Source organism: Pezoporus occidentalis, unplaced genomic scaffold, assembly GCF_034315485.1.
Source record: "Pezoporus occidentalis ecotype Australia unplaced genomic scaffold, CSIRO_AGI_Poc_V1 ctg171, whole genome shotgun sequence".
In the NCBI taxonomy this organism is placed as follows: Eukaryota; Metazoa; Chordata; class Aves; order Psittaciformes; family Psittacidae; genus Pezoporus; species Pezoporus occidentalis.
The window spans coordinates 317,244-330,146 of NW_026913543.1; the positions used below are offsets into that span (position 1 = coordinate 317,244).

General features: G+C 38.2%; 1 protein-coding gene across 5 annotated transcripts in view; it reads right to left on the reverse strand.

Annotated features, from left to right (window-relative positions):
* Positions 1-12,903, reverse strand: part of RIPOR3 (RIPOR family member 3) — a 53,276-nt gene that overhangs the window by 37,540 nt on the left and 2,833 nt on the right. The window lies entirely within an intron of this gene.

Sequence of the window (12,903 nt, forward strand, 5' to 3'; positions counted from 1 at the left end):
ATAAAAGGAAAATCAGATAAACAGCTTTGATCCAAGTTATTGCTTTAGTCATTAGGCCCCTCCTATAGCTTTATGGCAGCTTCTGGAATGAAGTTCTGGAGTCCAGGTTTCCTATGCAGCAATAAATAAAAATATCATAAGCAGTCCCCTCAGATATCTTCCCCTGTGCTGGAGGTAGTGTCTCTGATGTAACCATTTTTAGCGTGGTTCTTTGAACACAGGACTTAACTTTCAAGTCCAAGAGACCTGCTTTTCAAGCCTGTGATTCAAAACCTTACTGTATTTCTAATTAGCTTTCATCTAAGCATACAGATCCAAGTTCTATTCTCAGTGACAGTGGTGCACATCCAGAGGAAATTAATCGGTCATTTGTTCCAGATTTCCAGTAGAATCCGGGCAGCAAATGTTGGCCTGGGCTTAGTTAATGACCTGGAAAGTATTTTCAAGACATAATTTTGTGGTCAATTTTGTACCTCCCTCTAGTGGCAGCAGATATCAAACAAATGAAGCACAAAGGAGACCTTGTCACGGATCACACACTGATGTATTGTGCCTATTTCTTTCATCGAAATTTGTTATCCGGAATCAAGGTTGGCTGCAAATCCCACTGTAACTTTTTTTGGTTATGTTGTAGGAAGAAAAGAATCAGTGGTTGCACATAACCTGAATCCTCATTTACTTCCTTTGCCAGTATGTGGCATATTCATACAGCCCCATGTAGTTTCTCCATGCTCGCCTACATCATAGCTCTTCTAGGGTCTGTGAGTACTTTTGCACTGAGTTTTGATTTCCACCTCAGGGGAAGGCACAGAACAATTCACCCATTATCAGCTGATTTATGAGCATAGGGCTTGCTGCTAGCTCCTCTGGTTTCAATTTCCAACTTGATGACAAACTTGCAAGCCTGAATCAGAGATTGAGGAATGTGGCAGGCTCCACACGCTAGCCTGACTTGCAGCTTTTTCAGTTTTGGCAGCATTGGAGTCTGCAGTTAGCTACATTATAATGAATACTTAAAAACAAATTCCTAACAAGAGAAGAAGCAGATGGCGCTGAGGGAGAGCAATTTACAAGTGATGAACAGGCTCTTCCATTTCTGACAAAGGAAAATTTGCCTAGCAGCAAGGCACTGATTCCTACCAATTCTGTCCTGGAGAGGTTCCTCCTTCTTAATTAGGAACCCCAAGGAACATTCTTGTGTAATATATATTTCATTCTCCTTGTTTTCTCCAATTATGCCTGAATGTAAGCTACAGATAGACTTATCAGGTGCGATCATGTCTCCATCCACACACCCTTCTAATGCAGAAGCCTCCTAAAAGGCCATTTCCAGGTCAATTATGAAATAAGGAAGATCCTTTACCTCAGCCTTATGCTTGCGGAAAGTCCCTAGTCTAAGCTTCAATAGAAACCACCATGCTGGATAAAATACATGTTTTGATTATTACACTGAGAAGACTATATTAACCAAAACAGATGACAAACTTCCACTAATAGTGAAACCTGATGTTCAACAGTATGTGGGATGTAGTTTGATATCTTCATAAACTGAAGGCTGTGAATCACAATATACTGGTATGTGTCCTGGGGCAAGCTCCTGATGTGGGAGAAACTATCTGTCATTTAGCTGTCTGATCAAGAAAATTGTACCTTTATTAAGTATTAAACCATTAAGTCAACTTCCTATTTCAATCATGTTTTATTCCCATAAATGCTACTGAGACAATCTTATGCCACAGAAATAATGAAGTTTCAAAGTTAAGATCAGTATCCCAAAGAACACTGGAAAAAGAGGAAAAGTACACAAAAAGTCATATAAAAGGGGAATAGGAGAGAAAATATTTTATGTTTTAAATCAAAGTATTTTCTTTAATGCTGTGTAGACACAGACTTAGTTTTTTCAAAGACAGTATTTCCATAAACTGATTAGTGACTCTTGATGCCTCTCTTAGAATAATGAAAATGGGTGTATTTTTTGGAAAGAGATACCAAAATCAAGACAATTTAGAATGCCTCTCACCGACCAGCTAACACCAGTGTGTTTGAACATTTCATCCAGGCTGAATTTACACTGTTATCTTCTAACACAGGCTTGAACTCATTATATTTTCTACAAATGAGGGCAGCTGTCATAGCAATCCTAACACTATGTTCTGCACTAATGTTCCCTTTCTGTAGACACTCAACAAGCATGTAAACTTGTGGAAAACTCCCAAGAACCTTTGAATACATGTGGATATATCTTTCCCTGTCATTCCTGACCAATTCCTAATACATATGCTCTGACATTCATGCCCCACATTTTTTATGGTGTTATTCCCTGCTTTTATTTGGTTTGGGTTTGTTTTTAATGAGGTGAACTTTGCACAGCCCAACTCTAGCTCCTATAAAATCTGTGTCTTAAATAACCAGATTTAGTGATTTTTGTATGGAAAAAAAAGGCCTACATACTAACCACACAGCTGTACTTGGAAACAGATGTTTTACCAGCTTTAAACTGAACTAATGAGGACAGGAATATGGAACATATAGGTCAGGAAAACTCGTGTCTCGATTTTGAATTCAGAATTAAGGAGAGAGAACATAAAAGACTGGTGCTTCCACATAAGGGGAGGGGAGATGGATGGTAATTGCACTGATGATGACAATTTGCACTGCTGCACTAGCCTCAAGGCACTTCCACTTTACAGCCTTGCTCATCCCATTGTCAGTCCTATTCACTTAACTCACAAAAAGTATCCCATAGTGAGCAGGCCAGATCCTCAGTTTTTATGAAGTCCAGGATTGTGCTGTGCCTCCTTTGCGTTTAGCAGGCATGAAAAGACTCTTAATACATTTTTCAAGACTTCTGTACAACATAAAGTAGAATAATTAAATAGGATCAGATGCTGTGAAAACAGTAACTTCTGATAGAAATTTGACTAAACATGAATTTTTTTAAACTAACTTTGCCTATCAATGTGACCCTGAAATATAGTGTCTCCTGCTGCTAGCTTGGAAACAGATAAGGTTTTTAGGACCACCGCTTCTCTGTCCAATCTTGCTCCCATCATAGTCACTGGGAGCACTGCCGTAACTTCAGAGAGAGGCCAAACAAGATCTCTGTAGTTATGATTTGGAGCTCACACTGGAAAAATGCATTAGTGATGGTTTGCTATAGAAAAGATGCTTCAGGTTTTCCCTCTAGTTCCTTGCTCAAGCTTCTTTACAAAACTATTCTTGATTTGTCTTTATATGCTCATCATCGGTACACTGCCTTGCAGTATACAGCGGGTCCCTTGACTAAGTCACAGCAGCAAAGAAAGAATCTTTTGCTGTTTAAGGCTTTTTTAGACAAGGTCATTACATGCAGAGGAAACTGGGTTTAGTGGGGCCCTAGTTCCCCAGGGCACTACCATAATATAAATTATTAATAATAAAAATAAACATTGGCTAGTTTGAACTTCTCTTCATTCCTTTAGAGCTTATTTTTGTGACAGAATTAGCTAAATAAAGCCCACTTGAAAGAATGTTTAATTGCAAACTATCCAAACAAAACAAAATGGAACTAATTGGTTCTTAAATACTAAGCATTCAAAAGGACATGGCTTTGCAAACAGGCAGAAAACTAATGTATATTAGGATACATATGGTGAAGTGAGCAGTTAAGCAAAATGCCGTTTAAACTGAACTACATTTACTTTTAAACCAGATATTCAAGTTTTGTCAGTGTGGTTCTGCTTAGAAGACAGCTTTGGATTATTTCAAGCCTAAACAGAATTGAAGTAGTACTCTTTTGCCAAATTTAAAATCAGAAGAGTCAAATTTGTGCACTGCCTTCTGGGCCTAGTTTGCCAGGAAAGACTACTCCACCTACAATGATCATTTACTCCATGGAGTGCCCCTTAAACCTGTTTTAGCCATAAAAGATAGCTTAGTAAAGACTACTGTTTCAAGTGCTTTATCTAAAGGACTTGGGTAGGGAGAGTTCACATAAACAGTTCTGACAACACATCTCTAAAGGATAGCGGTGATGCCTTCTATCAGAATAACTGATTGCAGATCTGCCTTGGCCTTTATGAGCTTCCTTCCTTCGGCCCTCTGTTTTTGTTATTGCTATATAATTCAAATATTTCACAATCAGCAAATAGAGAGTGGCTGTTTGGTCATATTCATTAAAGGTTAATAAGTTGCCACATTAATTTCTTAAATCAGAAGTATTTCTACCAAGACTTGAAAATGATCCCCCTAATGCAGCTGAAATTTGTAAACAATAAAAAATATATTCTACATTAGAAAGGAGCAAGAAGCAGTTGTTATAACCAAAATCATACTGTAAACATGATCTTAAAAACGAATTAGTGGCAGAAGAATTTCTGTTTGGAGCAGCTGTGTGTGCTGCGACATGAAATCAGCCTAGTGGTGAGCCATGGAAAGTGCCCTGCCTCATCAGACGCATGTTTACTCTCCTGCTTATCAATAACTGACATTAACAAGGCTTCTGCCAGAGATAATAAATTCCTGGAAATGTCAGCCTCTTCTGCATCACCCAGCCCAAGCACAAGAGAGCTACTCACTGGAAAGGAAAAAAAAGGCAGACACAACTGGAAGTGCTAAACAGAAGTTGCGCAGCAGGATCTGCTGAGATCTAAAACCACTTCAACATTTAGGCCAAAAGCTAATCTAATTTTAAGGTCCCTTGAAATGTTATGAATACCATCAACAAACATGGCAAGAGTCGCTCATGAAAATGCGTTTCAGTTTTGTGCACAAAAAAACCCTCAATCAGCTCTCTGTCTCAAACTTCTTCAAAGACTCTGAACCCAACTGTTTGTTCCCCAAGGAGTCAAAGCTTCTACTGCAACGAGCAGTCACATCTGCTTAGCGTTTCATATTTTTCAGCATCACAAGGAGTTTTTCTTAGACTGTGGACTGGTTTAGTCAGCATCTATGTGTAAGTACAACAACAAAACTCCAACAGAAGAGATAAGTGAAGTACTCTGCCAGTTTATTTCTACTTCTCTCCCCAAAAGACACTGGCATTCCTGACAAAAGGAGTGTTCTTATGCGAGTGCTTTGCCAGCACAGCTAAATCTTTATGGCTTTCATTTTTTAACATTCCTCTTAGCACTCACAGCTATGCCAGATCTATACAGCTACACAAGAAAGCTTTGTTGGTTTAATACATCTAGTACAGTTCTGAAAAATATTAGTAGTCTGCAGATAATATAACACTGTGTATCTATACTACCAGCACCTCACTGCTATCAGAATATTGGTATCATTTACTACAAAAGTTATCTTAGAATGAATGGAGCAACTTGGCCAGCTTGTGCTTTCTATTAAAACTCTCACAGAATTCTAGAATGGTTTGAGCTGGAAGGGACCTTAAACCTCACCCAGTTCCAACCCTCTGCCATGGGCAGGGACACCTTCCTCTAGAGCAGTTTGTTCCAAGCCCTGTCCAACCTGGCCTTGAACACTGCCAGGGATGGGGCAGCCACAGCTTCTCTGGGCAACCTGTGCCAGTGCCTCACCACCCTCACAGGGAAGAATTTCTTCCTTGTATCTAATCTAAATCTCCCCTGTCAGTTTAAAGCCATTCCCGCTTCTCCTATCAGACCTAAAACTGTTAGTACTGACACACACACAAATTTACTGCGCACTATAACTGCTTCTATACTCCCACGTTCTGCTAATTCAGCCTTGTTGGTAAATAAACAATTTTTCACAGTCCTTACCCCATTTAACTGAGGGTAGGAATCTGTAATATAGACAGAGGCTTAACAGCTGTAGAGAGGGACTTATGACTTGTGTCTCCTTAGATACTAGAAGGACTTCACTAGTACAGATGTACTGCTATAAAGGATCAAAGAATAAGTAGTATTAGCACAGAGCACTGCCGTATCAATACAGCTGCAGAAGCTTTTAATGTCATACGCCTACATCATTTGAAAAAACATCAACTGAGACAAAATTATAGTAGTACAGCCATACTACAATTAGGCACAGAACAAGGGTTAGTATGGCTACGCAGTAAGTGTAGAACAAGTATCAGTTCTCAGTTTATAAATAATCTGTAGGTAAGTCTTTCCTGACTCATAAAATAACTTATTTCTGTGATGTAAATTACTTAGTCTATGTTACCAAGACTCTTACTTTCCCATGAATCAATTACAATTGAGACCCCTCTTGCTGAATAGTATCATGCCACTTGACAAAACTAGGCCCCTTCTAAGAAAATTCTCTCAGTTTCCTTTCAATACAGGAGTGAATTGCAGTGCCAACACATACACTGACTCAAATGTGTGAAGAGCTCTTACCCAAAACCAATGAGCAAAAGACTCAAGGTTATCAATCAGTTCACTGAACATACTGATCCTTAGCTTATTAGCTTCTATTGTCCTATAGAACAAGGACAAACAATAGTCACCTTCAGCATGTGATATGTAGGGAAATTCCAGTCAGGTTTTCATAGAGTTATAGTTAGCTGAAGAGAGTTCTAACACAAAAACTGATGGCCAACTGCATAGTCCATATTCACACTGTTGAAGTGATTAATAATTAATTATTAATAATTTAAGGACTCCTGGCAATGGATGAGATCACCAGCAAAGAACTTTATATTTCAGGGCAACACATAGGCAAAACAGTTAAATACCACAGTATTGTGATGAGTCCAGTGGTATCAAAGGTACCATGTGTGCACTGATTGGCTTTCTTGGCATCAGTCAGGCACGATTTGTGAAAGATGTGATGATCATACATCTTGCCAGATGAGCCTGAGATGATGGCAGCAGCGTCCAGAATGCTGAAAGGTGCTGTAAGCACAAGAGTGATACTCCTTCCCATTAAGGAGGAACCATGCCTGGCTGGAGTGGCAGCAGACAGAACAGTATGTGATGTTCTATGTCCCCTGGCAGTTTTCCCACACTTGCAACATGACCCTCCAACCATCGGTGTGCATGGATCATTGATCTTATGAACTCACATTTGTGATACTCTACAGAATTGTCATTGAGAATACACAGCCCAGAGAACTTACTGGCAGAAAATTACTCTTGGGTGAACTTCAAAATTCAGCAATGTCTATTCAGATACAAAATATACATGTTGACAAGATATTCCAACAATATACTAATTCAGATCAGAATTAAATCCAGACTCTGACACGGTTACAGCAGCAATGGCAGACAGTGTATTCAATGTTATAACAGAAAAATGTTATTTTGCTCCATATGACTTGGCTTACTCAAGAGAGATTTTACAATAAGCTACAGCTTTACTGTATTGTAAAGATAATCTGACAATTACAGGTCAAAGTATACTTGCTTATTGCTTTAAATGAAATGAAAACCAGTCAAATTCATACACATATGGGAGAAAGATTCATCATGTATTACTACAGCTCTGGAGAAAACAAGCTAGGCTGGGCAGACACAGATACTATGTCTGGACTGGAAATCTTACCAGAAGATGCAGTGTATGTTCTCATCCAAAGCCTTCTCTGCAGAACACATATTCCTTTTATGTTTTTGTTCCTGAAGAACCCAAGCTCAAGCAATTATGAGATACTTTGCACTGCTACTTACTTGTTTTGTACTTCTGACATTTGTTTGCAGGCAGCTGGGATGCCTGCACTGATTGTCTAAGGTTGTTTAAATTCTTTATTTGTTAACAAATTATAATGGTTACACAACACATTGGCATGTGAGCACTTCAGAAAAAGGGAGGTGCACAACTCGGCCACAGTGGAATTAGGAACAAGATCCAATGACTTTAGCGGAGTTACACAAAGGATGGCTCTACTGTTTCAGTGGGAGTTGTGGTTAATTATAGTAGTATTTCCCATCAGCTTTCTACTGCAGGACTCTCTTCAAAGGTGGCATTACCTTCAAGATCACTGTGTCCACTCCAGACAATGAATAACCAGAGCCTAGTGATAGATCTTCATAGTTAGTGCATATACTGTTGTATTAAAGGCATGAAAAAAGGCACACAGTAATGTGCAGACATACAACAAACACAGAGATGCTGAAGCTATGAAGTTACTGAAGGAATTAGACTTGATGCATTTTCAGACATGATCCATCCATTTTAACTATTTTTTTTAAGTCAGGAACCAACTTTCTACAAATCAGTTACCTTCAAAACTTTAGAAAAGCCTATGAATTTTCTGTATAGATCAAATATGAGCCATATTTTCACACAGTTACCCAGTACATACACCCTATTGCAATAATTGCTCAAAGAGCTGCAAATGCGTTTGGAATCCCTCTGTCTGTCAAATCTTTTTTGAAACCCTGACCTACTATTTTAACTTTCTAGGTCTCATCAAGCAAAATCCTTCCTTATAACCTGCAGAAACCACCTAAACTTTTTGTAAAATCTCAATTACCTAATGCAAAAGCTGCAGAAATTCAGCGCGTAGGTAAAGTGAAGGTTATTTACGCTGTATTTGTCTGCACTAGTAGAAATATAAACCTACTCATGCTGACATTAAAGCAGTAAATAGTAAGGTTTTAAAGCACACCAAGGTCTTTGAGTTGCCTCCCTGTTTATCTGTTGAGTTCCAGCATTGGAGAATGATTTTCCTCTCTTCAAGTCTGTGGCCATTTAAATAATAAAACAGAGGTTATGTAAGTGCAGAGAATTATGGAAAAAATGTAAGTGGAAAGTACATGTTTTTAAAATGCACTTGAATAAGTCAAATGCAGCTGAACTGACATTATTCAGACTTTCCAGTCTTATTCAATACTGGATTGAAACCAAGCACATGAAATCTCAGGCCCAAAGGACGTTTTTAAGAAAATTATAAGTACCTATATTTCTAGATTACAATGTCTGTCTGGGAAAGCTCTGCTGCCTAAAGAGAGGCTAACCTATCTGCTCCTGGGATCAGACAAGTGATGTGAACTAATTAAAGGGATGTTTGAATCAGCTTGCAAACATAGGACTGATTCAGCCCCAAAGAGCACCCAAACCAGAAACCTAGATTCAAATATCTGTGGTCTTCTAGCGCCATAGGGATGCAGATTCAGATCCAAATTGTACACTGAAAATTCATTTCTAACCTGTGCAGACACAGGCTCTAAGCCCAGCTCCACATTCCTTCCACACCCAGAACTGGAGTTCTGCCTGAATAAGGAATGCATGAGTGAAATTAATTTCTTATCTTTGTGGCAGATCTTGTTTGGTGATGTACATGCCTGTGAACCAGCCAAAACTCAGCTCTGTGACATGGCATGCAGTCTAGTTCCAAACCAGACAGATTTCAAAAGATTACTCTTGCAGGATACTTAAAATAAGGTAGAACTGTTTTCTTAAGCCTAAGTAACTGCTCTTAGTTCTAGTACACCTGGATATATTCTGATACTTCTTCTCTTATAAATTATTTTCATCAATGGAAAAGTGAAGGTCTTACATTAGGCTGTGTGGAGACCTCATAGCAGCCTTCGCGTATCTGAAGGGGGGATACAGGGATGCTGGGGATGGACTATTCATTAGGGACTGTAGTGATAGGACAAGGGGTAACGGGTTAAAACTTAAACAGGGGAAGTTTAGATTGGATATAAGGAAGAAGTTCTTTACTGTAAGGGTGGTGAGGCAGTGGAATGGGTTCCCCAGGGAAGTTGTGAATGCGCCATCCCTGGAAGTGTTCAAGGCATGGTTGGACCTAGATGATCTTAAGGTTCTTTCCAACCCTAACTATTCTATGATTCTATGATTCTATTTGTAAAAAAAAAAAAAAAAAAAAAGAGTAACAAAGGGAAGAAATCACATATTTCCAAACTGAGGGGCATTTAAAAGCATGGCTGTATGAAGACTATACTTAGAATACATTTCACAGATGGAAAATATTGAACGAACAAACAAATAATAAAAGAAGGCTTCTCAGCATAACAATGTATGTCCATTATCTTCCAAAGTCCCAGGTAGCATTATACATACAGATGCATATGGTAAATTTTTTGCATCACTCCTAAGAGACAGGAATTTCACCCTGGCTTTTGAGAAGATAAATGCAATGATGTTCCCTTCAGCACTATTTCTAACTTTGCAGGGTGAAAGACCCTCCAAATGTATGACTGACCAACAACTATGGAAACAAGTCTCTATGTGTGGATCTTGGCCTTTTTAAAATTTCCCCGGATCTTTCAGTCAAGTTTATACAAGAGCTGTTAGTTACAGATGCTGATTTTTCTGATACATCTATTATAAAAATTAAATCCTAGTGCATATACAATTCCAGCTGCATTTTTGTTAAATTAATTAGGTCAAAAATCAGCATAAATAGAACAATAAAACTTTTGCAAATAACTGAATGTATCCACGTCTGGAGAGTTTCTGACACAACTATTACATGCACCAACCTGTTTGCTGAAGTTGTGGTCTTCCTAGGTGTATTTCCCATTAACCTACCCCAAACAGTATGCAAAACTGTCAGATAAAGATGCCCTTCTAGTCAAAAAAGTGAACAGGGGATATTTAGGTAATTCATGTTGCATTTTGTTCAGACAAATATTTTCATAATAGTTGAGAAAGGCTATGTTGCAGAGTATCCTGTGGCAACTACTCTGAGAGAAAAGAACACAAGCTAAAATCAAGGGCTTTCTTTGGCTGCTTTAAGGCTTGCTTCCTGGGCAAGATTAAATCAAAACATGCCCTATATACATTCCCCCTTTTCATCAGCATGTCAATTGTCATAAGAATGTGCTACTAACTCTCAGCATCAAAATCTGGGCTAATTTTAGGTAGTCAAATGTTTCCTTACTTCTACAGAAACAGCTATTACTGGAAATACTTTCCAAAGCATGTTGCAAGTGGAGCTGAGTAAATCAGTCAGCACACTGCACACTTTTCAGGGACGAAGTTTGTAAAAATGAATCAAGATTTAACAACAACTGTCACAGATACGTAACTCATGCCCATAATAGAATATTTTCAACCCTATATAGAGCATTTTAAAATGCTAACAGATGTATTTATTCTTATTCTGTGCTGTGCACGCATATAACACACATAGAAACCAATGAGAGGCTCTAAAACATTTTCCACTAGAAAGACAATTTGCTCCCAGTCCCTTCTCTCTTTAAATTGTTTCTGTGGCAACACATCTGGTGCTATAATTCTGGGCCAAAACATTAACTATCCTGAAGAAGAAAGTTATGTTGTTGTTCTGGTCTGCAAGAATGTGAAGCAGAGAGAGATGTGAACACATGTAATCACATAACCCTTTTTGCCTTGATAGATCGCAGAATATTAGCTACTGATATTTATGCATAGATTAAAATTACACATTTAAGAATGTTTCTCCAATGATTAGAAAAAACTCTTGTGGTGAGCACACATTCTAGGAGCCAGCCTTTTTACAACAAAATGACGAGGGCTGTGTTACTGCTGCTCCAGCCATATGAAATAAGTGAGGAAAGTATTCAGCTAAGAGAAACAAGGTGCATTCCTTAATTATAAATATAACTCTTCCTATATGATGGAAAAAGATTAACATTAATTTCTTATTATCTTGCCATGACTACGTAAATGTTACTGTATTATCACCATGTTACAGATGAGAGATGTAAGAAGCACATGAGGCCAAAGCGTGTGTTAAATTCCAGATGCCCCTGGTATTATTTGCCCACATGGAAACAAACAGCCCTTGATCTCTGAGCTCCTGAGGACCAGTAGATGTTACTGGCCTTACTTGAAATTATAGGAATTGAAATCTTGGATATGCTAGCTTGAGCATGCAGCATGCTCAGAATTCATAGTGTGAACAATCTAGTTGTAGAAAAAGGAAAGAAAAACAAGAATAAAAGTTTACAGCCCAAATTCAGTTCGCTAAGTCAACAAATGAACAGGAGGTTTTAATCACTAATAATCCTGACAACTCAGTCTGAAATCTTAAAGCCATACTATATGACTGTAATCCAGTGAGAATTATTATGGGTATTTTACTGTGCAACTGAGATTCACACTTCATGATATAAACTCTACCATGGATCCTAACCCATAATACAAGGGCCAGAGCAATTCACATGGGCTATCACAGTCACTAAACTCAGCCTCGAGTAGCAAGAGTTAAAAAAATAATGAAAGTGGATTTTTGCTACTCCACCAAGCAAATCAGAGAAGAATTAATGGAAAGAATGTATCTGATGAGTAAGAAAATACGATGACACAGTTATTTTTCCAATAATAATTTCATTTTAAGTTCCCCATGAAACAAATTTTATTATTTAATTTGAAACATCTAACTTCAAATCTAGATCAGTTACATATAAATCTGTTTGTTAGCTACACTCACAGTACTTTTTGTACTAGTAACAAAGAAGACAATATCGTCCTGGTGTTCTGATCCTCCAGATTACTAATGATTAAATGCATTGACTGGCCGAAAACCAAGATTTTTCCCTAACAAGTTGAATTGAATTAAAATTATGGGTTCCAGGCATTCTGTCTTTGAAGACGTCCTGGTTTAAAGCAATCTGTGTTCAGGGAGAATAAACTGGCAACAGAAATGGAAAATTTGAAAAAAGTGGATAAAAGCTGGTATTTCATAAATATGTATATCCCTTCCATGCTTCCAGAGGCACACGCTGACCATCAGGATTAAACCCAGGACCCTGAGCACCTGCAGTCACTAAAGCCCAGCTGATGCCCTATGCAAGACTTTGCCATCTGTAGCATTTTGGATTGTCACCAGCCAATCACCTTCCGAAATCCAGTGCTGGCCAATAACAGTCTGGATAATTCAACTCTGTCTGTTCAGCATTTTGGCTAAGATCAAGTGTGCATATTAAAACTTCTATTTTACATCAAATACCTCCTTCACTTCCAATGGAAGTGAATATTAAAACTTCTATTTTACATCAAATACCTCCTTCACGTCCAATGGAAGTGCATATTAAAACTTCTATTTTA